Source organism: Phaenicophaeus curvirostris, chromosome 3 (assembly GCF_032191515.1).
Source record: "Phaenicophaeus curvirostris isolate KB17595 chromosome 3, BPBGC_Pcur_1.0, whole genome shotgun sequence".
Taxonomy (NCBI): domain Eukaryota; kingdom Metazoa; phylum Chordata; class Aves; order Cuculiformes; family Cuculidae; genus Phaenicophaeus; species Phaenicophaeus curvirostris.
Genome location: NC_091394.1, coordinates 33429407 through 33457118, shown reverse-complemented (window position 1 = coordinate 33457118; position 27712 = coordinate 33429407). Strand labels below are relative to the sequence as shown.

General features: G+C 45.5%; 1 long non-coding RNA gene across 1 annotated transcript; it reads left to right on the top strand.

Annotated features, from left to right (window-relative positions):
- The first annotated feature begins 6652 nt into the window (after positions 1 to 6652).
- Positions 6653 to 27286, top strand: LOC138718910 (uncharacterized). The gene is made up of 5 exons (XR_011337159.1): positions 6653 to 6835; positions 17226 to 17348; positions 18240 to 18322; positions 23361 to 23525; positions 26690 to 27286. It is a non-coding gene; the product is annotated as an uncharacterized lncRNA (long non-coding RNA).
- The last annotated feature ends 426 nt before the right edge of the window (positions 27287 to 27712 follow it).

Sequence of the window (27712 nt, the reverse complement as noted above, 5' to 3'; positions counted from 1 at the left end):
TTACAAATGTAAAGGAGAAGAGCTCTTTGAGCATTGCTTCTCTTATTTTGGTGTTTTTATTGGATTCAAATAAGGATAAACATCACCTCCTTCAACAGCAAGCTTGCTGCCCATAAAGAATTTGGTTTTGCTTGGAGGGATTAAGGCATGAGATTTTGGTTCCTCTCGCTTGTTTATGAGCACGAATTTGCTTCACATAAATCACTGCAGGTCAGAACATTGCAGTTCCTTTAGCACAAGGTAAGAGAGCACAGAATCGCTCTTTAATGTTGTGCAATTGGACAGGATTTGGCTTGTCCTGATTTTGTGTTTGGAGAACTCAGGCTGCCCTTTGTGCTTGATGTTTTACCTCTTTTTCTCTTGAAGGTCCAGCAGAGAAATCTGACTAGGTGCGTTTGCATCACTCACTCATTGCCTTCTCTTTGTCTGTGTTCAGCATTTCGCTGAAATTAAAGTACAGCTTCCTTCTCTTTTGCTCTCAGTGGGATTTCCCAGTGCTTCACCAGGCTGCAGTTTGATGAACTCTTCAGGCTGGCACTGATGCTGGAAGAAGCAGTTGCATTTTCTTTATACCTGGTCCAGAGTGCCTGTGGCTGTAAGGTGGACTGGATCAGGGAAGCAATGTGGCTCAGAAAATAACCGTTTCTGGTTCTTAATCAGCTTAGTTTTGTGCAGTTCAGTTTCACAACTGAGCTGAGATGCAGGGCAAGAGCAGAAGTTGCAGAGAAAAGGAGTCAAGGCCTGACCGATTCTTCAGGTGGCCTTGATCGGTGGTGTTTGCAGAAACGCAGTCTTACTATTTGCCACCCTTGTGTCTCTCATCTCTTTTAGTGCCACTATCTATTGGAGGTGGGGGGTGGTGACAAGAAGTTAGTATTACTCAGTAGCCAGCAAGCAATGGGGATAAAGACCCTTTTTGTGCCTTTCCGATCCCAAGGCTGTCCTCCTCCCCCTTTCCATTCTTTAGTTTACTCAGTAGAGCTACCCTGATTCACATAAGCTAACAATCTGAGAAAAAACAATTAGGCACATAGAAGTTGTTGACATCTTATTTTCTTTTTTTTTTTTCCAGTGGAATAATGGGTACTCCAGACCATCTTGTCCTTTTGTGTTCTCCATCCCAGGCATTCCTTCCAGATGCAAAGACCCCGTGAGGGCAGAGACAGAGCAGAGGCGCTCTGAAGCATTTTGGATCAAGAGAATGCTAATGACACTTAGCATTTCTCATAGACCACGATGCGGCTGCTGAGAAGGCTATTAATTGAAAACACTGCTCAAACTGGGCAGGCTCCCTGGGCCAGCTGTGGGCCACTTCTCATGTCCTCTGAGCCCACAGTACTGGCAATTTCTTGGACAAGCCGTGGAGCCCAGGAACGACGGACTGGTTGCAGGAGGCTATAAGAACAGCTCCGATGTCTTTTTCCAGGAAGCTGAGTGCATGCTCCCAGCCTCTTCGTTCTCTGTGGCCTTTTGGAGTTCAGCTTAAATCAGATACTTGAAAACAGCATCCTGCTGCAGGAGAGTAAGTGGTCCTAGAAACAGATTCTTATGATAAAAAAATCCTACAGGAGCCAGATGCCCCCAGCCCTGACAAAGACTAATCAAGTGACTGGTGGTATCACCTTTCACTTTGCTTTGGCAGAGGGAGAAGTGCAGAATGATAGAAAGTTTTCAGGTGGAGTTGTATTTAATGTGTTGTTGTTTTAGGTGCTGCAGATGGGAGTCATTCCATGCAATGCGGTGCCAGCACAGAGACAAAAAGAAAGAAGTTCTGTAGGTACCGAGAAGCACTCATTCCTGGATGCGGCGTGCTGCAGATTTATGCTTTGTGAGGGGTCAGATCTGATCATCACTGTGGAAAGGAAATCTATTAAATATATCTCCTAGCGGTATGAGAAGCGCTGCGACAAGTTGAGGACAACGAAGCTGGTGAAGGGGCTGGAAAACAAGTCTTACAGGAGGTGGCTGAGGGAACTGGGGTTGTTTAGCCTGGAGAAAAGGAGGCTGGAGGGAGACCTTACAGCCGCATAAAGCTATCTGAAAGGAGGTTGTAGCTAGGTGGGTGTTGGTCTCTTTTCCCAAGTGATAGGTGATAGGACGAGAGGGAATGACCTCAAGCTATCCCTTGAGAGGTTCAGATTAGACATCAGTAAAAATTTCTTCACTGAAAGGGTTCTCTGGCACTGGCTTCCCGGGGAGGTCTCCCCGCAGCTGCGGGCGGGGTGCTCGCTCCTCCGCGGGTCAGACCCTCACGACGCCTCCGTCAAAACTGCGCGTAAGGGTAATGAATGCGCGGAGCTGATTTGCCTCCCGGGGGCCGCTCTGCCACCAGGGGGCGCTGCGCCGTGCGCCGAGCGGGGCTCGGGCACCAACCCCCCCCCAACACCGGGCGCCTCGGCGTGGGGGAGGGCAGTGCTGGTGGCGGCACCGCATCCTCTGCAGAGGGGCAGGGGCTCTGGGGACGGTGCCAGGGGAGGGCTGCAAGGGTGACCCGAGGGATGGAGCACCTCCCGTACGAGGACAGGCTGAGAGAGTTGGGCTTCTTCAGCCTGGAGAAGAGAAGGCTCCGGGGAGACCTTATAGCGACCTTCCAGTACCTGAAAGGGGCTACAAGAAAGCTGGAGAAGGACTTTTTGCAAAGGCGTAGAATGATAGGGAGAGGGGAAATGGCTTTAAATTGGAAGGGGGAAGATTTAGGCTAGACATAAGGAAGAATTTCTTCACGATGAGGGTGGTGAGGCACCGGCACAGGTTGCCAAGGGAAGCTGTGGCTGCCCTGTCCCTGCAGGTGTTCAAGGCAGTGTGCCCAGGTGGCCAAGAAGTCCAATGGCATCTTGGCTTGTATCAGAAACGGTGTGACCAGCAGGTCCAGGGAGGTTATTCTCCCCTGGTACTCGGCAGTGGTGAGACCGCTCCTCGAATCCTGTGTTCAGTTCTGGGCCCCTCGCTACAAGAAGGATGTTGAGGCTCTGGAGTGAGTCCAGAGAAGAGCAAGGAAGCTGGTGAGGGGGCTGGAGAACAAGTCTTACGAGGAGTGGCTGAGAGAGCTGGGGTTGTTTAGCCTGGAGAAGAGGCGGCTGAGGGGAGACCTCATTGCTCTCTACAACTACCTGAAAGGAGGTTGTGGAGAGCAGGGAGCTGGTCTCTTCTCCCAAGTGTCAGGGGACAGGACAGGAGGGAATGGCCTCAAGTTCCATCAGGGGATGTTTAGGGTGGATATTAGGAAAAAATTTTTCACAGAAGGGGTCATTGGGCACTGGCAGAGGCTGCCCAGGGAGGTGGTTAAATCACCTTCCCTGGAGGTGTTTAAGGCACAGGTGGATGAGGTGCTGAGGGGCATGGTTTAGTGATTGATAGGAATGGTTGGACTTGATGATCCTGTGAATCTCTTCCAACCTGGTGATCCTATGATTCTAAGGCCAGGTTGGATGAGGCCTTGGATGGCCTGGTCTGGTGGAACCTCTCCCTGCCCATGGCAGGAGGGTTGGAACTGGATGGTCTTTAAATTCCTTTCCAACCCAAACCATTCTATGATTCTATGGTTCTACGGTTCTATTGCTCTGCAGGGGGAAAAATGTGGATAAGGCGGTTGTAGCATCTCGGGGATGTGTGTGTCAGAAATAACATCTGAGGGAGCCAGTCTGGCTGTTTGAAAGGGTCATCAGTTTATTGACTTCACACTCCTTGGCAGAGTCATCAGGCATCATTTCACAGAAGAGGTTGCAAGGAAAATCAAGAGACCATTAGTCTGTGAATCACATCCCTTTGCACATCTCCTGTGCTCCAGAGTGCTGGGCTGTTCCTGCTCGCTCTGTTGGCTGCATGCTGTGTGTAGTGCCTGGTGTCACACAGACCTGGGGGTGTTGTGCACAGCATTCCGTTTAAAGACATCTCTTGGCACAAAGATGGTCCCTGGGAGCAGGATCTTGGGTTGAGATGAAACCTTACTGGAATGAGTAAATACTAGGGTTCTATTTCCTATTAAGATAGCAGACAGTTTGTTCATTTTGCTGCAATTTGCAGAGTCGGACCAGATAGGGGTGGATACTTCTTGTCTTCCTTCCTCTTTATATTTCCAGCCTGGGAAACAGCAAAAAAAAGTTAGTGAAAAGAGCAACATCTGTGTGTGTGTGTGTGTGTGTGTGTGTGTGTGTGAGAGAGAGAGAGAGAGAGAGAGAGAGAGAGAGAGAGAGAGAGAGAGAGAGAGAGAGAGAGAGAGAGAGAGGGAGGGAGGGAGGGAGAAAAGGATGAGCAGGCTGGCCAGGCAACCAGCCTCAGGAGATGGTAACACAGAAGAGCTATTCATTCTGAGAGCCAGTTGCTCCTCGCCCTGCTGGATTAAAATTGGACACCTTATTGATCTGATCCTCCAGCAGCCCCACCCAGGCCTGTGCTCATGCTCTAAACCAGTGGAGCATAATCCCATTTCACTGTCCATGCGTGTTACTGGATAAGCACATGTGCAAGCAGGGCAGAGGAAACTAGGCAGAAAGGAGAAGCACCCTGGATGTTTTCTGAATTGTCAGTTTAGGAAGGAAAGGTAGAATGGGGATGAGATTGGCAAACACTAAAAATTGGGCACTTTTATGATGATGTTAGCTGCCTTACCAAATAATTAAACCACCATATTTTTTTTTTCTTGTTTTCTCAGTTACAATTTAAAAATGCTGAATCACTGGCATGGTGTGCCAACCCAAATGTTGCTGCTGGAATCAACTACTGTAATTGCCTGATGAGATATAACCCCACCATAGCACAGGCTTTGAGTGGCCCTCTGCAGTGATTCCAAGTTTCTCTTCTGATGGTTTGCTTGGTCACTTATTTCTCATCAGATTAGCCCAAAGGTCTGTACAAATTTAAGCAGGTGTTAAGCTGAACAGTTGTTGTGGTGAAAATTTCATGAGAACGTTAAGTTTAACAAATTCAGCAAAGTTTTATCATCCTTGGCAAGTCTTCCAAGCTTTCCAACCTTTGTGCACATTTTAACCATTTGATAAGTTGTCCAACTGGCATTTGAATTGCACAAAGTTATTGCCAGCTGCTGTCAGAAAGAAATATATGACAAGTATTCTTCAGGGCTCATTTTCGTGCTGAAGCAAACAAGGTGGAGTATTATAAACCTGTTTTAGTATCCCTGGACAGTATCCCTGCTCATACATACATGCTTTTCCTTCCAGGCAAAACTGGTTGGGGGTTTTCATGTGATGCTAGATGCATTGTAAGGATTCTGCATCATCAGAGTGTTTATTCTGAATATCATGTAGATACATGGCTGGTTGGTTCCCCTGTTGAGGTACCTCTGGTTTACTTTCCTTGTTAGAAAATTTATACAGATTTACATTGCAACTAAGCAGTGGTCAGGAAATTCCAAAGCAACATGGAAATGCAACCTTAAAACAAGCCCCCCCCCCCCGTGTAACAGTGAGTTATGGACATAGATTCAGGAATAATTTAATTGTATCTTCTAGAATATTTGTTTTGGTTTTGTCTTGTCTTCTTCTCTGTGATGCTTGTTTTGCATATTATATCACTGAAAAGCAGAAATAAATTTATTTCAGATCTGATTATCATTAGTGACTCATTTGTCATTTGAAAATGATTGTGTGATTCTCTCCAGGTTCTGAGACCCTCACCGTCACTGGTGTGTTGGAAAGCAATGACTCTTCAGATGTTCTTGAATACCGTTATGCATTCTGCCTCCTATTACTTTACAAACCTGTGAAAATGAACACAAGGCATCTTTGACATTTCTCTCTTTCTTTGCCACTCCTGTTTTTTATATAGGGCACTTTTGCCAGTAACTGTTTCCTAGTAAAACAGCGCCTGTCAATTCATGCTGTCTGCGTGTATGTGATTCCATGCACCCTGACTCCCCACCTCCCTGATGGAGTGAGCATGTTGGTCACTTAATATGGCAAAAGAATACAGATCTGAGGGTGAGGTGCCTGTGAGACTGAAACAGAGGCAAATGGGTGTGCAGTGGGAGAGGCTATTTGTTCTAGAAACATCAGGGTGCTGCCATCTCAGCTCACCTTTAAACAGGCACCAGAGAATCCTCACTGCATTGTGCGCTTGGAAATCAGACTTCATCCTGCCTGTCAGTCATGGCCTACTTGTTCCTACTGGTGGTTTTGATACTGTTAGAATAGAGATAGGAAGACTGGGTTGAAAAACTGGTGTTTCTCCTTGTTCTGTGCTTTTGAGATTTATGGTTGTCTCCTGCAGGTGATCAGGAATCCATAGTTGTGTCCTAGGCAGCAGGGAATCTCAGTCCATGGTGCGTATACCCTTCAAATTAGGTGTGTATTTTGTTACAGAGCAATAAAACAAGTCAGATTTCAACACAATACTAGAAGTGTGGATGCCCTGAAACCAAATTTTTGCTAAGGTCATGAAGGCTTTGAAAATGAGGGCAAAGCCTTGAATTTAAGCTGAGACTGATGGGTCAGCAGAGCAAAGAACAGAGCTCAAGCTTGTTTGGTGGTCTTGTGCTGCCAAGTAAACAGCATTCTTGTACAGGGTGTCATTTCTAAACATGTTAGGTTGTAGAAATCAAGCATAAGGGCCAAGTTCAACTTAGCAAATGATCTGATTGGAAATCATGCTGAAGGACTGAAGTTTTTGCAGCAAGTTATTGGTGTTTCCAGGATGAATGAGCTCAGATGAATATTAAATCTTCATTTAGTCTTAATGCCAGTGATGGAGAATGGGTGACGTTATGGAAATGTAAAATACTTTCCCGTACCATCGTCAGCCCAGACTCTTGCGATGATTCAGCTCCTGCCAACTTCTCTTAATTCCTTTGCTGATCTCAGCCAAGCCCTTGAAGAGCTGGGTAATGGTGTTATTGGCATGGGAGGTGAAGATGATGTAGAGATGGGTGTCACATGTGTACTGCTGACAAGTCAGTCCATGGTGCCACTGAATCTTCTCTAGAGGCTTTATATAGATATTGAACAGGCTGGATGAGGGGAAAGAATCTTGTGTTATTCAGTAGGTGGAAAAGGTTTTGGAGGTTAAGGAAAGAGCAAGTGTTTATCATAAATCTCTTTGAGTGTACAAGAGATTTATGTAAGGGATGTCTGAAGATGTACCAGCTCAGTTCCATAAGGCTGTAGACAGACATTTATTTTCAAACAGCTGAGCTGCTTGGAGATCTTACAGCCATTCCAGATGCTTTCTACCAATCCTCTTCTGATGGCGCCTGTAACCCTTGCTCTGCTATTAGAAAAGGTGGTCCAAGGTCATCCTAATCTGTCAGGTGAAACCTCTCGTATAGTTTTAAGTGTTGACAAAGTTAGTGTTAGTTAACCCAGCGTACATTGCTTTAGCCTTAAGAGAGAGAGCTGTTTAGTAGTACAGTCATACCCTGGGTTTTAGAAAGGAAGGAGAGAAAAGAAGAAGGCTGCAGAGTTTCCACAGAACATGTCTACAACCCCAAATAGTTCCTGCATTGCCTCCTACAGGTCTGAAGTCGGTTAAGGCACATGTGTGGGACTGGATACCTCTACTTGAATAGACTATGTTACTCCTGCTTTGTGTGAATATCTACTTGGATGTTTTATCCTAAGCACATGTATAAAAGTATGTGTGAAGTACTTGTTTGTTACATGAGCAACTAAAATGGAATATTTGGAGTTGTGTCAGTCTCCTGTGTAAACAAGAGCTCTAGGAAGGGTACACAGTGTGGTAGAAGCCCAGGAAACAAAGAGATTGTTATTATCTAAATTTACTAACAGAGCATTTACAAGAAATTGGTATTAATGATGATGTTCATACCACTGTGGTTAAAGGTGAACCAGCAAGTTATAATAAAATCTTTAAGAATATCCAGTTGAGGCAAAGAAGAAAGCTCCTGTGCTCAAGGGATCATTCAGAAATAGAAGGAAGCAGGAAGAAAATATACAGGTGGTTTTTAAGAGATCCTGGAGTTCCTCTAGGGTTTCTAGATCCAAAAATACAGAACTGTCAAAGAATCCTTGATGCACACACATACAAAATAAACCAAGCTGTAATACTGTGTGTGGCCTAGTGGTAAATGTGTCTGTGTGCTGGTAGTGCTTTAACACTGAGAGCTAATAGTATTTGCTACTATGATTTTCAGGTGGTGAAACATGCTCTCCATTATTGAATGGAGAACTGATGAGGCTCAGGAGTATTCCCAGCATCCCAGACACAACTTGCAGCCTTTCTGAAACACAGAAAGGAACATACAGGTTTTTAAATTCTCCCTTCATCAAGAAACAAACCCATCATTTCATGTAAAGCTGCTGCTTTCTTGTATGATGCAAACTTGTGAAAGTGAGCCACCCCAATGTCTGAGTCTGTCTGTAAATGAGATCCCTAACTTACTGGTCATCCCGTTTCTGCACTGGGCCAGAGTGGAGCATCCTACCTTAACAACAGCCTGAAGCTCTAGTGGAATTTGGACTCTGATCCAAACTCAAGGCACAGGCTCTTCTCTGAATAAAAATAACTAGATCACAAGCTATTTTGGGGTAGTGACTTTCAGACAAGAAATGTAGCGCTTACATTGGTTTTTACTCCATTCGAGTGCATCTGGATGCTGCTTTCCTTCCAGCTGATATTCTGAAAGCACTTCCATCATCTCAGAGCCAAATGGCCCTAACTAGAAGGTGGAAACTGTAGAACAACTGACACTATTCATGGTTGGTTTTGGTTTGGTGTGGTTTGTTTTTGTTTTTTTTTTTCCAGGCAGAATATTCCGCTACTCTGGTTGCTGCTGATGCTGATATAATTTCTGTCATGGCCTGTGATGAATAGCACATGCAATGCTAGGTCAAGATAAGAGCCAACAGTGTGTTGGAAAGGCTTCTCTAAATATGAATCCCTATGGTTCTGGCTTTCTTGACAGGGAAGCGGTTAACAAAATTGCCATGCCTGATGCCATTTACATAGCTGCCAAAGCTGCTGATTGCCTTTACCTCTTGCCTTCCCCTAACACCTGCTAGCAAATCTTCTTGTTTTTTTTTTCCTGTTTGCTTGGCTATACCAAGCATAATGACATGGTTGGTTTCCGTTCATGAAGAATGTGGTGGGATATAGCTGGTTATAAGAGATAGGAAGCAATATGCTGGGACCTTATTATCAATGGTACTAAGTAACAAGTGCTAAAGCATGTTTTGTATTAATGGGAGCTGGCTGTGTGTGGCAGCCTACTGGGAGCATTTCCACTGTGCTCAGCAGTTGAACAGCAGGAGGGCTTCATTGCCATGTTTTAAGGTAAGAGCACTTTTCACCTCAGGAGCTCCAAGCAGTCTTCGAACTTCAGTTAATTTAAAGCTTTGGACTTGTAAATTATTATCCTGTTGTATCGAGGAGCAGCTTAAGATGTCACAGGAAGTTTTCAGCTGTGCTAAGGCTATAAACTAGTTTTCTGACTCACAGGTCTGGGTTATAATTGAAGGTATTTTCTTCCTCTTAACCTGGCTGCCCTACCTTCTCTTTGATATTTTCCCATCTTCTCCTAATCATTGGGGCATATCTGATCTCTGTGACTTTTGTTTTACAGCATCCAGTATCTATTGTATTGAGTCTGAGATCTCACCCTTTATTTCTGGCTCTTCTAAATTCCTTTCACTCCCGTGCAATTCCAGGAGGCTCATCCTAAGCCTAACTGATGAGCTCTTGGAAAGCAGTCTGCACCTTGGTGGTGCATTTCACTGTGGCATGGAGATTTCCCTGGACCAGCGACAGGAATGGTCGCAATATCCTCCACTAAACTGTAGTGTGGAGGATGGTTGTTGCCACTCACATGCTTCCTGCCTGCCGTTTCTACTTAAACACATTTTTCTTTACATGCTGCATGCAGTTGGTAAGCAAAGCTGCTTTCTGTAGGTTTAAAGTTGCTGCCCCTTCCAAAGTGGCTTTATTTTAGTGCTAAGCTCAATGATTTCTACAGAGTACTTACTGGCCAGTATCTAAGGTTTTATTTAGGGTCAAGTTAACATACAGCATTGCTTATGTCAACATTATTAGATTTGCTTTTGTCTTTAATCTCACTAATTGTTTTTGGGGCTATTGTCTCCTTTTTTACCCTCTCCCTTAAGGATTTGCGATTGTTCTTTTGGGCTATGAAAATCATGGAGCAAATCCTGCCCTAATTTACGCCTCTAAGACCAATGGAGCTGTGCACGTGCACATGAGAACATAATGAATACGATGTTGAGGTCATGTCCCTGGCTTGAAGAGCCCACATGGTGTAGAGGACTGATGCTGCATGATGTAATTTAGGATTATGTGATTCCTGAATCAGTAAATCTTTATGTAAAAATAAATTCTCCCCTGGCTTTTGTTGGTAATAAAACCCAAACAAACAAACAAATAAATATAAAATTTTAGATGCTATACTGGTAGAACACCTTATGGGATTTATATCACTTTTATAAAAGCTTTTTACACAATACAGCACTCTTCCCATCCTACGTAGTACAAAAGGCGTATCTGCACCAGGAGGTTTCGTAGATTGAGAATTGTATGAATGTTAGATATTATTTGAATACATAGATGAAAACTGAGATTTAAGTTCAGTTTTGTAGAGGATTCTTACTTCTCAGAATTTGATTTGGTAAATTTAAAACCTTCCTGTTTTTTTACTCTCAGCTCCTCTTTTTTTTTGTTGTTTTGGATCAGCTGGATATTTTGATTTTGAGTTTTGCAGCTTAACTAATGCAGTACAAACAGGTACAAAATTAGAATGAAAGTAGTTTTGAATTTTTTTTTTTTTTTAAAGAAGCTATGCTGCATTTCAAACACTCTGAAAAGAGATGTTACAACACTGCTGGAACTCTCCCTTTTTCTGGTTTTCTTCTTAAGGGAAATCCTGGCAAAATCAGCTGGATTTTTTTATGTGTTTTGATTCCAGCAGAACAGGATTCCAGAAGAGATTTTTTTTCTTTCCTGGTGGTTGGAGAAGAGTAGGAGCAGTGGAGCTCCTTGTGCAGAGTGTGTTATTCCAGAAGAGCACTCCCTCACCCGCAGAGAGGAGTTATCCAATACGCCTTCCATCTGGGGGCAGGAGTGGGAAGGAGGGAGGAGAGGGGGAATAAGGATGCTTCCTCCCCAGTGCTTGGGGCTCCTGGCCAAGAATGTTAGTCTAAATTCAAGCCCAGCAAGTGCTGTGTCAGATCCAGAGAGTTTTGGAGTCCCTTTGTCCAGAAGCTTGCAATACTTCAGGGAGTTGCCAAATGGGATGTGTGGCATCCATGTAATATATCTGATGCGTGAAAACTCATTCCTACTCAGTTTACCATAGTGCCTGAGGCAAAAGTACTTCTGATTCCCTACATTATGCAGTAATAACCAGACTACCGCTGTTCTTCTTAAACCCAGCTACAATGGCAGTTCAGGACAACCTCCTGCCTCGGGTCAGGCTGAGGCAGATGGCACGCACAGGGAATGGAACAGCAGTGCTCTGTCTGACCCTGCTCTCTCTCTCTCTGGGAAGGGAGGACCTGATGCCATTTGCATTTCTCCCTAGGCTGAACCATTAAGTCTGATGACAGAAATGAACCTTTCCTCCTGGACACAGGCCAAAAGATTCCCTCCCCTTCCCTCCCCTTCCCTTCCCTAGAGCCTCTCCTTGTCTAGCTGATGCTTTTTTTGCCACAGGTGACAGAGTGGACTGGAGCCATTGCTTCTGCCTCAAGGGAGAGTTGCTGCATCTAGGACAGAGGGATACCTGCTCTGGAAACGCCATCTAGCAGCCTCTGTGTCAACAAAGCTGTGGCAATTCCTGTAGGATGAGAGTGCCTGTGTTCCTGTGCCTCACTGGAAAGTTCAGCCAGTTTTGCTTGCGCAAACCCCTGGAGGGCTCTGAGGTTGAGCAGGTGTGAGCAAGGACATAGCTGGGGTTGCAGAACTCCTGCGAAAGGCTGTGCTGGACAAAGAGGAAACTTATCTTACTAGGATGATTACTATGATTTTTGTGTTTTGTAGGGACGCCAATGGAGGACAGTAGGCAGGGGGAATCCTGTGATGATGCTTCCCAGGCCAGTAATACCTAAGGTGGGTTTCTCATGTCTATACAAATAGAGGTGACATCAAATGCCAATGGATTGCTGAGGGCTTTCCACGGACCAACTCTGACACGGGATGTGCTGTTGCATCAGTTCAGCCAGTGCCCAGGCAAAGGTGGAGCAGACACAATGTGGTTTGGTGTGACGTGGTTCTCTTAGGTTTGAATTCCTGCTAATACAGATCTGAAAAGGCCCACGAGGGTGTATGGTAATAAGTTTATAACCCAGGTTCATACCTGCATCCAAGCCTTTTCTAGAGAGACTAAAGGAGACATGATCCCTCCACCCATTCTTTTCCTGATGTCAGTCACGATCCTGGCACATGTTCATCCAGCTTTCTATGGCTTCTTTTCAAAGCTGTATTGCAGCACTGAGAGCAGGAGCTCTGGACCAGAAAAAGAGAGCTAAAGCTTTTTCCTGGGGCTATCCCAGCCTGGGTAGCCATGCTGTCTCCAGGGCCGCAGTTCAGCTGCTCTGGCTCTGCAAACAGCAGCTCCGCTTGTTCTTTGCGGTGTGTGCCAGGAGAGAGGTTTCAGCTGTGTGGTCTCTCCTGCCCTCAACCCCTGGGTTGGTGTCCAGAGAGCATGCTCTTTCACAGCATCTCACCCGTGCAGGAGATACCCTTTCCCTGGCATCACACCCATTTCTTCATCATCTTCTCTGTTCACATTGGGGCTGCTTTTTGCCTGATCACAGTGAGCAATCCCCTGCCTTTCTATCCCATGCTGGCTGGGAGCAAAGTTTTCTGTGTGAGCCTCCCAGGCAGCGTGATTTGTTTCCAGCACACTACAGGCAAGCCTCTATTTGGATGAATGCCCCTGTTAAATATGTATGAATCCGATTGACTTCAACTTCCTAGTTGTCCAGGTTTGATTCCTTTTTACTCATTTGTGGATGCCTCCTGCTAAAGAGGGAGCCATGACCACGTCTCAGTGAGTTCTGACTCATTTGAGAGGCTGCCCTCAAACTGCTCATCTTAAAAGCTTCCTCCCCTCCTCCTCTGCTCCATCTCCCTCTGGCTCATTTTCCACCCCCTTCCTCTCTCTCTCTGCAGCTGCTGGACAGCTTTGTGGCCACCAGTCAGGATGGCTGTTTGCCACTCTCATATGATTGCTGCCATGTGCTGTTTTTCTTACGCCTGTTCCCTGTTTTCTTCTCCAGTCAAAGAGGAATTCTCCTCCACTGAGAGAGAAGCATGCACAGTTGTTTCTGGGCTGAAGAGGCAGCTCGTGCTTAGCTTTTACTCCATGGAAAGCCCAGCATTTATTTTTTTTTTATGGTGACCGTGTATACTTGGCAAGCAGCAGTGGCTTTCTCAACCCAGCTGTTTGCTGCCACTCTGCCACAGATAACCAGCCATCAGGCAAGCAAAATGCGTTCTTGCACCTTGGCTGCAGCCGTACAGAGCTCGGCAGCTTTGCAAGAGTGGTTGGTGCCACCGAGGCTGCAAATGGTCAGTGGAGTGGCTGGAGGAACAGCTTTGGGATGGGCAGAGACTTTTTGTCCTGCTGGCTCCTGGTGGGAGGCGTATTGAGCAGCGAGGAGCAGCCTTGCAGCTGCAGGGTTTCACTTAGCAAGTGCTCACTCGTCAATGCTGTGAGCACCAGTGGTGGAGCTGGAACAGGAAGCTAGTGCTTTATAAATAGACTTATTGTGAATGGGGCAAAAGTCCTACTGATGGTGGTGCCTGTGTACAGGTAGATGAGCTTGTATAACCTGCCTGTGCCAGGCCTGAGGACTTTGACTGGGATTTTCAGCAGTACAGAAGGAGTCAGTACCCAAATCCTGCTGAGATTTTGCCTGTTAAGCTGTTGGAACATTCTTGTTTCCTTTCCTCTCCAGTCATTAGGGGATCCTCCCAGATAGACCACACTTGCAGTGGTGTGAAATAACACCAAGTTTCAGCAGAGAGATCTCCAGGTGCATGTACTGGCTCTTAAGATGGAGTGCCACTTGCTGAAGCGGTGGCTGGTTAGAAATGCTGCCTAAACCTGGATGAAATCAAGGACTTGCAGGTTTTGCAGCCTGCCCCTGCTGCATGCACCCTACCAGTGCTTTTCGGAAAAGCCAGTGAGCCAGCTGATGGCTTGGATATCATGGACCCAGGGAAGAGGACATTCCCTGCACCCTGTTGTGATCCCCACAGGGACCTGCACAGGTAGCTTGGCTGGGCAGGTGATGTCAGGTGTCCTCACCCTGCCTAATCCGTGAGGGTGTGAACTGAAAAAGGAAGCACTTTCCTCTCCTCTGCTGCGAAAATCTGCTCCTGCTTTTTCCTGGGAGCACCTGCAGCACTGGCTCTGCCAGGAAGCCCACGGTGGTCTGTGAGCCACTTCAGCCTTTGACCAGGTCACCAAGTTCCCGTTGACTCCCAGCCAGAACTGCCTGTGAAAGAGCAACATGAATCAGGGTGAGCTGGCACCCAGGATCCCAGGGAGACGGGAGGCCCCTTCACTGCCCGACTGTGTGTAGGCAGCCTCCTCGGCTGCTTTGGGTGGCAGCCAGCTGCCCTGCTCTCTGGAGGAGGCTCCTGTGGCTGGGGCTGTCCATCCAGTGGTGTTTCTCTGGGGATAAAGCCCTACGAGACTTTATCCCTCCATGAGCTGGGACGAGACTGTGCTGCCAAGGCAAGAGTCAGTGAGAAAGTGGTTATTTCTGCTTCCCCCCTCATTTTATTTGACATTTAAGATGCATTCATTTTATTTTAGTTCTTCCTTTTTATTTATTATATATTTATTTTTACTTTGCTCTATTTAATTATACTTTGTTCTTTTTTTTTTAATCCTGCTTTGCTCTCAAAATTTTACTTTGCCCAGCTCTGTCTTATTTAATTCCTCCCTGCCTCTTCAGGCCGATAGTCCCTCTAACCCTGCTCTCTGCACATTCCTCTCTCTCTGCTGGACAGGAACATTGCTCCTCCAGTGTTAGAGCTTGTTCCTGCGGGTAGCCTGTAAACTGGCTAAGGAGCTGGGGAGGTCCATCCCTCTGCCCTAGCTGGGCAGCAGTGCCTGTACCAGGCTGGCCTTCACTGTGCACAACTCGGGTGTCCTGCGCTTCTGTGGCTTCTTGCTCCTGTGTGCTCACTGGACTTTTCCTGCCAGGTCTGAGATGGTGCCATAGGCTGCTTTTCCTGAACCCTTTTCTTTTATCTCTCAGTGCCAGTCGAGCCTAGGATGCAGATAACATTGCTGCTGTGCCTGCTGGGGGCCAAGCAGGTGAGCAGGGACCTCTCCTCTCCCCCAGCGCTCAACAGATGACTGCGCGGTTATCTCCTTGCCCTTGTTTTTTATTTCTGGTGGGCACAGGAGGATCCAGCTGCTGTTTCCACTCTGTTAGCAAGCTGCAGTGTGGCTCTTTCAGGTCCCAGTGGCAGAGTGGCTGAGCAAAGCCCTCAGGGAAGGGGCAGCAGGGAGGAATGAGCAGGTAGTGGTAGTCGGCTGCTGCCCTGCTGGGAGCTGTGGGGCTCAGCAGGGCCATGGTGGCCTTGGGGCTGTGGTGTTGATGGGTTCAGGCTGTGGTGCAAAAGCTGGAGGGGAAGTGAGGCCATGCACAAGAAAGCAGCCTGGCAAGGGAATTAGGGAGAACCCTGATCACTCCCTAAACTACAAGTGAGTATTTGGGGGTTCTTGCTTCTGCAAGTTGTCCAGGGGAGCAATGTGTATGGCCTCATGGATGCTTATAAATATCCATGGAATTACATCTTGAGGCATAAATTCAAAACTACACTGGGTAAAATACAGAAAGAGGAAAATTTTAGTCACCATTAGCACAGAATACAGGTGATGCTCCCATACAATACCACAGGGCATTTTCCTGTGATATTTTACAGTCAGAACATAAAGCCTGGCATCTTGCAGCTTTATAATTGCAATGTTTAGAACAACAAATATATGTGGGAATTCACTATTGTTTGAGTTATTGGTTTAAAAGCCTGTCTCAACTTATTTACCCCTCCACCTATGTGTTTTACTGCACCTGTTTCCACAAGCATCAGAGCATTCGTGTTTCATCTGTCTTTTCCATGGGCAGATGAGATCATTTTGGAGCAAAGGTGTGGTGGTGAAAAACTCATGTAGTGAATTTACATCTCTGGGATAAAGGGAGAAGCTGAAGAAAGATTCCCCCGTGAGCTGACTCTTGTCATCAGTCCAAACATCTTAGTCAGCACAAGTCCAGACTGCCAAAATTGTGCAGCTGGGTGCTGTCAGGGCTGCAGCCCCTGAAGCTCCCTGGTGCCCTGGGTCAGCCAAGGATGAAGGCTCCAGGAACTGGTGCTCCTCTGGCAGGGACTGCTGAGCCCAAGTCAGGTGAGTGGCAGTCATCCGAAACTTGGCGTGTGACTCTGCTCCTCTGAAATTTGGGAAAACACCCTCACATATGACTTTCAGCAAATCACCCTGAGGCCAGGTCCTGTAGCATGCTGAGCATCCGTGGATGTCAGTCAGAGCTGGGAGATACCTAATGCTTTGGAGAATAATTTCCCTGATACAGGTATGATACTCAGGTGGGATGTGGGATGTCGTGTTGTTTCAGTACTCAAGTTTCCAGGAAGCAAGGTTGTGTAGATACTCTGACTCACTAGAAGGAAAATTACCTCTAGTGACTCAAAGGCTTGGATGCTGTTGTTTCCAAGTTAATCACTGTGCCCCACCATAGGTCAAGAATCCTCTTTTGAGGACCAGAGAAAGTTTGTGGCCTTGAGGATGCTTCCTGCTCTGGTGTACCTCTCTGTATGGAGAGATTAAAGTCTTGCTGCTCATCAGTATCCTCTGCAAACCTGTTAATTTCTGGACTATTACCACAAATGACCTGTTAGGCTCTGGAAGCCTGACAGTAGTAGTTTTGCCTAAAAGGTGGACTTCTTGGGGGTTTTCTATGATCTTGTGATCTGAGAATGTGTGTGTGGGGTGTGTAGATGCACCAGTGGCCATACATGTGAAGAGACAGATCCAGTGTCACACTAGAGCTGGGGAACTCTGGGGAACCCTGCAACCCTGCCCTTCTTTTGCAAGAGGACAGTAAGAGGTGCTACCCCTTGCCTTGACGTGGCTGGTTGGCCTGGGAACTGCTGTCATTAGGCAAAAGGTGAAATGTGTATCTTTAGTAGCTTTGTGTTTGCTTTTTGTGTTTTGTGGTTGTATTGTACCAAATGCTAAAAAACCCGGGTATTATGTATTGAGATTCCAGATAGCTCGTCTCCTTTGCCATAAGACCAAAGTGTATGCTGCTGTCAGCACAGGAAAACAGAACATCCACGGATGGGAGCAAAGAATATTTCTTCAGAGTTTGTGATAATTTTGCACTTAATTGGTATATAAGAAACCTACCAAATGATAATTAAAAACTGAGTTTTCCTTTTTCTAAAACCAGGTCTTAAAATGTAACTTTCCTTAAATATCTGAGACAAAAATGCAAGCTTTTGAAAGAGATGAAGCATGCCCTCATGTGGCAATATTTTTTTTTCCTTATGATACCTGTTTGTTTTGGTTTTAATTCCCAAAAAATCTGTTACAATGAGTTATGTCACCAATTCTGGCATACAGAGTGGGTGTTGTGATATGAAGCTGGTGTGCACACAAAACGTTCAGAAATAATTATGTGGGCTCTAACTCTCTTGTTACTTGAGTCCCTGCATGAGTGCTTTTATTTGAAAATAAGAGTAGCTACACACAGGAATTCTCAGATAAACAAAGGTGTGAATTAAAACTTGTCCTGTTCTCTGGTCCGTGGGAAAGTTTCTTTCCACGAATGAATGCAAAGTTTAAAATTGTTACAAAGCCCTTGGTGGGCAAATTTGAGACAAGAATAACTGATCTTGAAGTACATTTTAAGTTAAACCAAAATAAACAGAAAATTAAGTACACATTCGCAGGGTTAGCCTGAATAATTAACTTTAAAAATCATGTTATTTGTTGAGCTGCTATTACTTCTTCATGTCTGCCTAAAGCTTGCAACTGCATGGATAAACCTTTGGAAACCTGGCTCTGGGTTTTGACACGTAAAGGTTGGGTATTAAAAACCCAGCTGACACTGATAAATTGGGTAGTTCTAGTCTTGCCAGATACAGCATCATCTGCTTTTACTGTAGATCAATTTTCTTTTTTTCTTCCCCGAATTTAAGCAGTAAATGTGATTTATAGCAATTACTGGGTCCTTGCAGCTTATAAGGACTTTTAATAGCATATCTTTGTGTGATTACAGGTGGACTGATATCTTTCACCCAGAGCACTGTAAGGAGAGTAAAGATAAAAATGAATGAGGATCATGGGATTCCTGATTTGGAGGTGTATGGTGGTTGCTATCAAGTTTTAAACTATGGGGAAGAAATCGAAATCCCAGGTTTTCCAGTCTGATGCCTGGTTGCTGTTTCCATTGACTCACTCTTTACTGGATTGCCAGGAAGACAAGGCAAGGAAGATGTGCTGTACCTCACCGTGGAGCAACATGTGGGTTGGCCTCTCTCCAACACGTGATTTCTCTTCTGAGGGACCTTACAAGGGCGAGACGCATCCATGTGGAGGACCTCTGACCTCTGTGGCAGCTTTTCATCACCATTGCCAGACAGTCTCCATCCCCAGCTCCTTTAAAAGAGGTAGCTCCCTCAGATGCCAGGGTACTTTCTACAGGGTCAGGAAATATGAGAAGTAGAGAAAGGGGAAATTTGGGATCTACTGGGCTCCCCTTCAGTCTGCTGAGGGGACCTGAACATGGTCTGAATTTTGGGTACTTGATCTTGGCTTTGGATACTGGTGTGGATATACAAGTTGCTTTAAATAGCCCTAAGGCTGAATGAGAAGTGAATTCCTTAAATCTCTCCCCTAGGGTCTCACTGACTTCAGTGGCAGTGAAATCCTGCCTCAGAGATAACTCAGCAATCTTCATTCATTGCATCCTTGGCCACACTCTGCTATCAAGTTCCCCTTGAAAAGGTTTTTTGTGCTGTAATCTCTTGGCTGGTTATTTAAGTGGTGCTGCTTACAGACTTCTGCTGGTTGTTGTACATCTTATAATTTTTAAAGGCTCATTTCAGCTCCTTTGTGAAGCATAAGGAAATGGATTATTAGTGAAATTCTTCCTAGTATTTTAGAAGCATTAGTAAATAATGAATAAAGAGCAATCACACTGTTGTTTTCACAGGAACTGTGAGAGAAAGACTGCTAGATTAGAAACAATCCTGCTAGGACAGTCACAACTCTTTCTTGTACACTGTTTTTTACATTTTGATGCAAAACGTGTGTGAGAGTGCATGCTTATAATAAGCCAAGTAATTCAGCACTGCAAGAGTCACACCAGTGTTGTCTCTAAGCTGGTAATCAACATGGGCCTGGACACATCAAACTGATTTTTTTGCCTGCAGAAACCATCTTGCACTATTTACAGTCAATGACAGCAATGTCCTTTGAATATTGGCTTTGATGCATTACATGAATATGCCACTTCTACTTTGCTTCACGTTCTGACTGTGCCCTAGTCTGGTCGTAGCTGTGCTCTGCTTACCGTTACTGGCCCAGAGACACCTTGAATGCGGAAAAAAAGCAAGTGAGGTGGCTCTGTTGGAGAACTTGAGTCAGCCCTCCAGTGGTTAATGCCTTGCTGCCCATTTGCGTGGCCTCAGTATCTGAGTCAGTGGGTTGCTGGCTGGCCGAGCTGTGCCTGAGCAGTGTCCCTGCAGCATCTGCATGAGGGACCAGAACAGTGTGGTTGGAGTGGAGGTACATGCTGATGCAGCTGACTAGATGAACTGGTTGACCGGTTAAATTTTGATGGTAAAGGAACTTGCAAAGCTGATCTGAGAAAGTCGGTGGGTCTTGGCCACATCCCCACTGGCTTTTGTGTTGCACTCTCAAGCCTGATTTCCATTTTCTGGAGTATTTTCTTCTTGCTCTTCTGATTGTTTGGCTGGAGGTGCTGGCCAGTGGGTTGTGGCAGGCTGTCAGAAGTGAACAGGGACTGCCTTTCAATGCTCCCCTCAAGCAAGACGGGGGCTGTGAGGGAGGTAATCCCTCTTCCCTCAGGGGCATCACCCATGTGTGCTCCCTGCATTGTGGGAAGCTGGGCCATTTGCAGATGTGGCATGATGGTTGATTTTACTTCTCATCGTACTGTGGTGGCTTTTCCACTGGTGTATCCTACCAGGCCAGCAGGATGTTGAAGTGGCAGGGAGTCAGCAGCTGCTGAGGACAGTGGGGGAAGCAGCTGGCTGCTGCCCCAGCCTCACAGCATAGCGGAGATGCTGGCTGGAAAAGCTGGAGGCAGGAGGGGAAGAAGGAGATGATGGGTCACCGCACTTACCTTCCTCTGAGCCCATCTGCCCCTGCTTGTCAAAGACAACTTTTGCATGGCCACACGAGCCTTTGATGCACATAGGCAACTGCGAATGAGGTTTAACCCAGCTGTCTCAGGTGGCAGTTAGGCAAGGAATTGCTGCCCGAACTTTTAATCACCGGAGTGAGTACCATGTGAGCCCGAAAAGCAGCTCAGGCTGAAAATTGAAGTGTTACAGTTAAAGGCAGAGGTTTTGTCCAGCGCTGATCCTGGCTGGTGGCTCCCTTGTGAGGTACAGGCTTCACTGTGGGTGGTTCTCCAGGCTGTTCAGGCCACCCCTGAGGTCAACTCAAGGTCCTGATCTTTGAAGGGCTCCATCCCTGGCTTGACGGAAGAGGACCACTTGCCTGGCCCAGGAGAAATCCCAAGGACCTTCAAGCATATGGCCAGGCCTGTCCCTCTTCCAGAAGGTCTTAGAACAACAGGAATGTTGTGCAAGGAGGTGACTTAGGCAACTTTAACAGCACATGGGCCCCCACCTCCAACTGCAAAGTTGTGTAAATATCTTTCAAAGGAATGAGTTTTTTTCTCAATAAGATAAAAAATGCACAAAATGCAGGGAAGTATGTTTATGGGAAAGGCAGGTCTGCTACACTGGGACCTCATTTGAGAAATTGGACTAGTACTATCCCCTAAAGTTGGGCCACGAATTCAAAAAGGCCTAGTTGAGGAAGATCCTTAGCACAGCTGGATTGACCTTGATGCATTTAACCTGACAAAGTCAACTTGTGCCAAGAAGCAGCTTCTGGGGCTGTGGCAGGGAGAAGACCATGGGGCCCCATGGCCACCTCTTCAGGACACCTCCAAGCTCCAAGTGATCCTAATGGGCCAGAGAGATGTCCACATGGCATAAGGAAGGGTGCTGTTGTATACTGTAACCCCCAAACTTAAGAGCAATCCTCTTTTTGAAGAGGAGTTTGATGGGGTCAGGAGGAGGCAGGGGAGAAATGAGTTCATTTCAAGGTATCCTTTTACAGTCTCCTTGCATAGTAGCTCTTAGTTTATTTTCCAGGGGATGCTGTTATGTTTACCCTGGCTTTACTCATGGGGAAACTGAGGCATGCAGCAGTACGGTGAATGACTTGTAGTCGGTGCAAAGCCCAGAGAAGGACCTTGCTCTTTGGATTCCAGCCAGGTGCTCACTACAAGTTATAAGTGGTACAAAAATAGCCATTCTACTCTCTTTATTTAGAAATTCCCATTTCCAGTGGGAAGCAGGTAGAAAAGGAATTGGTAAGCCCTGCTGCTGCTTTTCCTTACTAGCCAGCTTGTCAGTTCACTTTTACCATTTTACATATGGTCACTTGATACCAGCAGCTGCTTTGGGACATCTCTATCTGTCATATCCCTCTTTTTATTTCAGTGTCCAAAAGCTTCAGTGCTCCACAAAAAAAAAACCCAACCAACCAACCATTAAAAAAATCCAACTCTGGTAGCTGAGTTCCTCCTTGGCTTCGTTCTAAACATGTCACTTTAATGATGTCTAAACTATGCAGCACTTGATGAGCAGAACATTACTATCTTCTAGCCACATTTGTTTTCCCTCTCTCCCAGAGCATTATAGTCACCCAGGGAGAACTGCATGTTCTACTTTGCTGCTGTAAAGCTATTATGGGTATGAAAAGTTCCCATTAATCTGCTCCACACATGGATGTTTCTGGATAAAGTTCAGTAGCCAGATCCCTCTTTCTTTGTGTGCATCAAACGAAGCAGAAAAATGCCTCCAATTTAAAGACACCAAATGAATAACCAAATAGATGAGATTAATTTTTGTTTAATCCACGTGGGTAGTGAAGCCAATGGCCAGTGTTTGTATGTGGACTTCTCCCAGGAGTTCATTACCAGCCAAGACTGTAATAAGTTAATGCAGAGATTCCATGGAAATAGGGGGTTAATTATATGCAGAGGATGTTGGCCAATATACAGCTTTGAGCAACAAAAATAGCCCAAAGTCTTGTGTTTCGGATGTGGAATCAATTAAGGAGGTCCATGCCATGTACCAGAATTTGTTAAGATAGTTGTTGTACTATAAGGTTGCTTTATTACTTTTTTTTTCTTAAAAGCAAGAAAATAAGTGGATAATGGAAGGCGAGGGACAGAAAGACATGAGGCTGGTAATAAAACACTGGACTTTGGCCTCTGGCCAAAGCAAGCTTTTCAGTGGGTTTAAAGTTTGGACGACAGCAGAGTTTGAAGTTTTCACTAACTGTCCAAAAGGTCCAACCCTAATAGACAGAGAGAAGAGGTTGCTTTCAGTTTACCAACTTCCTTCTCTCCGCTGGCGGGAGTGTTATGCTGCTGATCTGCCGTAGTCATTAGACTGACAGATATCAGCATGTGGCGTAGTGTGCTGCAGATTCAACTCCAAAGCTGAAACATAAAAAATTCTCCTCGTTGCTGGTTGGCACAAACCTAATTTTTTCTCTTTTTCCACATCTGGTCCTAATATAAAATGTGTCTTTCTGCCTTTTTTTTTTTCTTTTTTTTTGCTTCCCTGGCCACATCTTTAAAAATGGCTTCTTTTAAAAAATAGAGTGCCTGCCCCTCTTCCCCTTTATTTCTAGGTTTTAGAATTAAGTGTATGTATGCATAGTAGTTTAATAGTGCAGCTTTGGTACTGGATAGAGCACAGTCCTGTGCCTTTGCAGAGGGATGTAGTTTAAAAAAAAAAAAAAAGCAGAGAAACATGAGGTTACTTTTACTTCCCTTCAGTGTTCAGAGCTGTGAAACAGACTTTTGGCTGTGATAAGTTTTTAAAGAGCCCCTTGAAAAGGTAGAATAGAAATTTAAAAGAAGAAGATCTGACCCATTTTCACCCCCTTTGGTTTTAGCACAAGCTCTGGGCATCCTCCAGGCATTTCTTAATTCTCTCAGCTCCTACTGATTTTTCCTCACTCCCTTCCCCCACTTTGATCTCTAAAGTCTTTAGTTTGTTCCTAGAAATTATCTACTTGTTTGTTGTGTTGTGTTTTTGTTTGTTTTTTGTTTTGCACACAGAAATCTGCAGGCCAAAGCAAACAGCTGTTCAGAAAAATGTTGCAAGACAACCCAGTTTTGAGCCAAGTGCTCCTGATAAATTCTCAGCTTCTTTGCTAAAGTGATTGGACAACATCACTGTTGGTGGAGGCTGGAGCCACTGAGTCTCCATAGAAATCACAGCAGGTAAGATTTGTTTAACTAATCAGTGGTAATCCTGAGCAATTCTGTGGGCTGTAATTCATGGATTTTCCACTAGGTTCTGTGTTCAGCAACTATCAGAGAGAGAGGGCACATTTTAACGTGTGTACTCCTGGAGACTGTCTGGTAAGGTCTGGAGATATCAGAGGAGCCCTCCTGGGGCACAGGGCCATGGCTTGAAGTCGAGTGTCCCTGCAGTCCCCCTGACCCTCTTGGCAGGCCAGCCCCGTTGCTTGTCCCCAAGGTCCTTGGGCTGGGGTGGAGGATCCAGGTTGCAGGCTAGGACAAGGGCAGGATGGATGCCAACGGTGTTAGTGCTGATTCACAACAGTGTGAGGAGGTTGTGTGAGGGATTTTGTTTGGCCATGTTGGAGGAATGGACTTGGGCAGCAGTGGTGATGGAGGGACCGCCCTGACCTCTTGCCTGTCCGCCTGGCTGCTCGGAGTTAAAGTGTTACCAGCAAAGTGTTACTACAGCCTTTACACAACAGATCTGGTGTGCCTATCACTTCCCAGGGGCATCCAGGGACAAGGTCAGAGCAATGGGAGAGGAAGGTTATTTCTTTAGATAAATGGGAAAGAAGACACAGGGGAGGTCAGGCAGGAGGATGATGTGATAGCCAGGCTGAGGTGACTAGTCTCAGGCTATCAGGTCAATAAGGAGATATAGAAGCTCTGGGACTTGTTAGTCAGGGTTGCAGCCTGCCAAGGGAGTCAACAATAACGAGTACAGTTTCTTAGACATTTCACGGAAATGGGCAAAGCCTTTATTTGGCCTGTAATAAAAGAGATGGCCTCAGGCACTGTGTTACAGGTGCACTAACAATCAGTGCTGGCACACAACTCCTCCATGCCCCCCAGTACCCACCAGGTGTTAGAGCAGGATCAGGCTATATCTGCTCTCTGGCTTGCCAAAATTTTGAATGGAAAAAGTATACCCAAGTACCAGAGCACCACTCAACTCCCTTATTTGCATCCTTTAATTGGTTCAGCTAGGGTCACAACCACATGAAATGAGAATGTCCAGCCCCATTCATGCCGTAACCGCAATAGAACAACATTTTTTTTTGTTTTCTGAATAATCTGGGGAGTCTCTTAAGAGAAATCTTTACTTTCTCTGGTTCCATTGGTTTTAGTTTTTCCTTGTTTGGGAGTGCCTTAAGATGGGGTGACCTGCTGCTGACACAGCTGAGCAGTGTCACGTCTTGTGTCTTCAACTCAGCTGAAACTTTTCACAGAGCAAGAAAGGATGATGGCAGCCTAATTCCTCTGCAACCAATCTGAGTGAGGAAGTGTAATTATGATAGTTATCACTGGGGGATGTTTCAAAGGGAATGCACTCTAGATGTTCTGACTAAGCACTTAATTTTTTTCCATCAAATTGCTTCCAGCCCAGCAGCTGGCTCTACATACATAATAGCTCCGTTGGCTTTAATGACGTCCTCCAGCTAAGGTCAGCTGAATACCTGCACCATGAAAGTGGGCCACAGAGCAGATGTGAGACATCATGGTGTCATCTCATCCACTCCTTTCCCCTCCTGCTGCAGACCCCTGCCCCTCTGGCTACTTTTCAGCATTTTGCCGTGCATAGTTTTAAATTAATCAAGCTCCATCTGATTTTACTCTTAAGCTACTTGAACATTTCCCTTTTAAAATTCAGATTTTTGTTCACACTCAAATAAAAATACATACCAATATTTTATAATTTTTGCAGTGTATCCCCAGGCACAAATGATATTATAATAATAAACTGGCTAGCTGGTTTTAATAGTTTCTGGCTTTTGGCTTTGTGTAACACTGCAGGTGCGAATCTAGTAGCAATACTGTAGGTGTGAATTATTATGTTAGCGTAATAGGCTGTACTTTACTGTGCTTTATTGCTTAATTGGCTTCTTCCAGAAGGATTCTGCAGTTGTTACTGGGAACTAATGCCAAGGTTTTCCATGAAAAGAGTGATACTCTTTTGTTTTTGATGTTTCCTAAGGTCAGTTTGATTTCAGTGCATGACTGGGTGTGGGAAAGGAAGGAAAGATGTCATTAAATGAATTAAGAAAGTGCTTACTAAGTCCCTAATAAAAAGCAGAGCAGGCTAAAAGATGCTCCTTGTTATGCATACATACTTGTAGCCCCAAAGAGCCCTTTGGGAAAACAGCTGGCTGAGATTTCTGGCAAAGGAAGCCCTCTCCCATGTTTGGGGGATTCCCAGGTGGTGGGTGATACCTCTGGGTTCTTACAGGCTCTGTGTTCTCCTCTGTTGTCCCCACTGCCTTACTTTTGCCAGAGGATGGAAGAAGATCAAAGTCATCTTCACAGCAGCACACAGGCCCTGATCCCCTTGCCAGTTAACCACTACAGAAGTGCACCCCTGAGCCGCCCCGCCTCCCCCAGCCACCCCGATAGGCACCAAGGAGCAGGGATGCTGCTGTTCCTGGGAATCAGAGGGGCAGAGAGAAGTCCTTGGTGTGCTCAGGTGCCCTATGGTTGCCTTTGCCACTTGGAACCTGAGACACCTCTGGTATGTGCAGCCACGATGTGGTGCAGGGACCAAGAGTGTTTTTCAAGGGTTGGAAATAGTGAAAGCTGCTACTCCTAGGTAGGAGTCACTCAGATTCTCACCATGTACTCCTGCTAAATGATTTCCACCTCTGCTATTCTTCGCAACAGTGTGCCTACTCATACTGCTGAAGTTCAGTGTTGGCATCTGCTTCATTTGAGCCTTTTTGTGTTTGTCTGGAATTACAGGTTTAGCAGAGGGATGCATATTTGCTTTCAGCTGAGTGAAATATTTATGTCTGGCATCTTGTTTGTAGGAACAGTGGGGTAGGTGATTTCTAAGTGGGACCTTTAACATACAGTATGGGAAACTTTTGATTTACCCTTCTTCTTGTAATGGTATTTTCCAAAATTATTAATGAAAAGCAGGGCAGGGCAAGAACTACAAAATATGGATGCAGCTCTAGATTTTGAAGGTGCAGAGTTTTGCTTGGCTCCCCCAAAATGGTGAGGCTGTATGTATGCTGTATGTCATCCTGCCTTACCAGGGATCAAACTGAAAATCACCAGGTTAATAGGAATTAGCCATACAGCAGTTTGTCCTTTTCTATGGCTGAGGCACAATAAATGTAGTACTTCTGTCTTCCTTTTTCCAGGTCTCACCAGGTCCAGCCCACAAAAGATGAGCATGTTTGAGCTGTGTTTGCGCTGTCTGCCCAGGCAAAGAGGACTCGTCTTAGCCACAAAGGTCTCAGTGGGATTTGTTCTGAAGTGGATTTCCACCATCTGTCATCTCCCCAGGAGCTACTTCATGCTTTCTTAGAGATAGGAAAACTTCATAAAGAGAAGACTTTGAATTAGGAGTCCACTATGCATTGCAACATTTATCATTGTGACTCTCATACCTTCAGTGTTACTGCAAACCTGGGCGAAGTGTGAAATGATCCTCTCTTATCTTTGAGGAAATGCAACATGCTCCAACTCTGCTGCCTCTGAAAGCCAGCTCTGCCCTGTTTTGGTCCACATATATTGTTAGGATTATTGGAAAATCTCAACAAACTTCAACAGCATAATCTACACAATTAATTTTGAAGTACTTTGGGTAACATTCAGTACTTTTTCTTTTTACCTTATGCAGCTCCATAGAAGCCCTTGGACTTCCACAGGTACACACCAAGTTATGAGGGAGCTGAAGGCACTTAAAGAGCTCGAACTTGATTAATAACTGTCAATTTACAGGGAACACTTTAAAATCCCTTTAAGACTCTTAAATCTCTCCCTCCTCTACTTCATCCTAGGACATCAGCCTTTAGCTAGGATGTCATTCCCTGCTGCAGTCCCTTCATTTGTGATTGGAGAGGATCTGAAGCCACAGGCAAGATTTTCAGAAACTTCAGGAAGAAGTCCTGACGTGGAAAAAGAGGGAGACTGGGGGAGCTGCAGCATGGAGGATCACACAAGGGAGTAGCTGCTGTGTGCTTGCCAGCACCAGAGTCCTCGGACTCTTTCATCATGGGAACCACAGCTTGACTGCCAGACAAGCCACCTCCTTTTATATTCACAATTGTAAAATATCTCTGCAGCAGCTCTAGCGATTTGCTCAGAGAGAAGAGGAAAAACTTTTCATACATCCTTAGCATAGCAGATGTTTTTTTAAAGAAACAGAAAGATTAATTGTG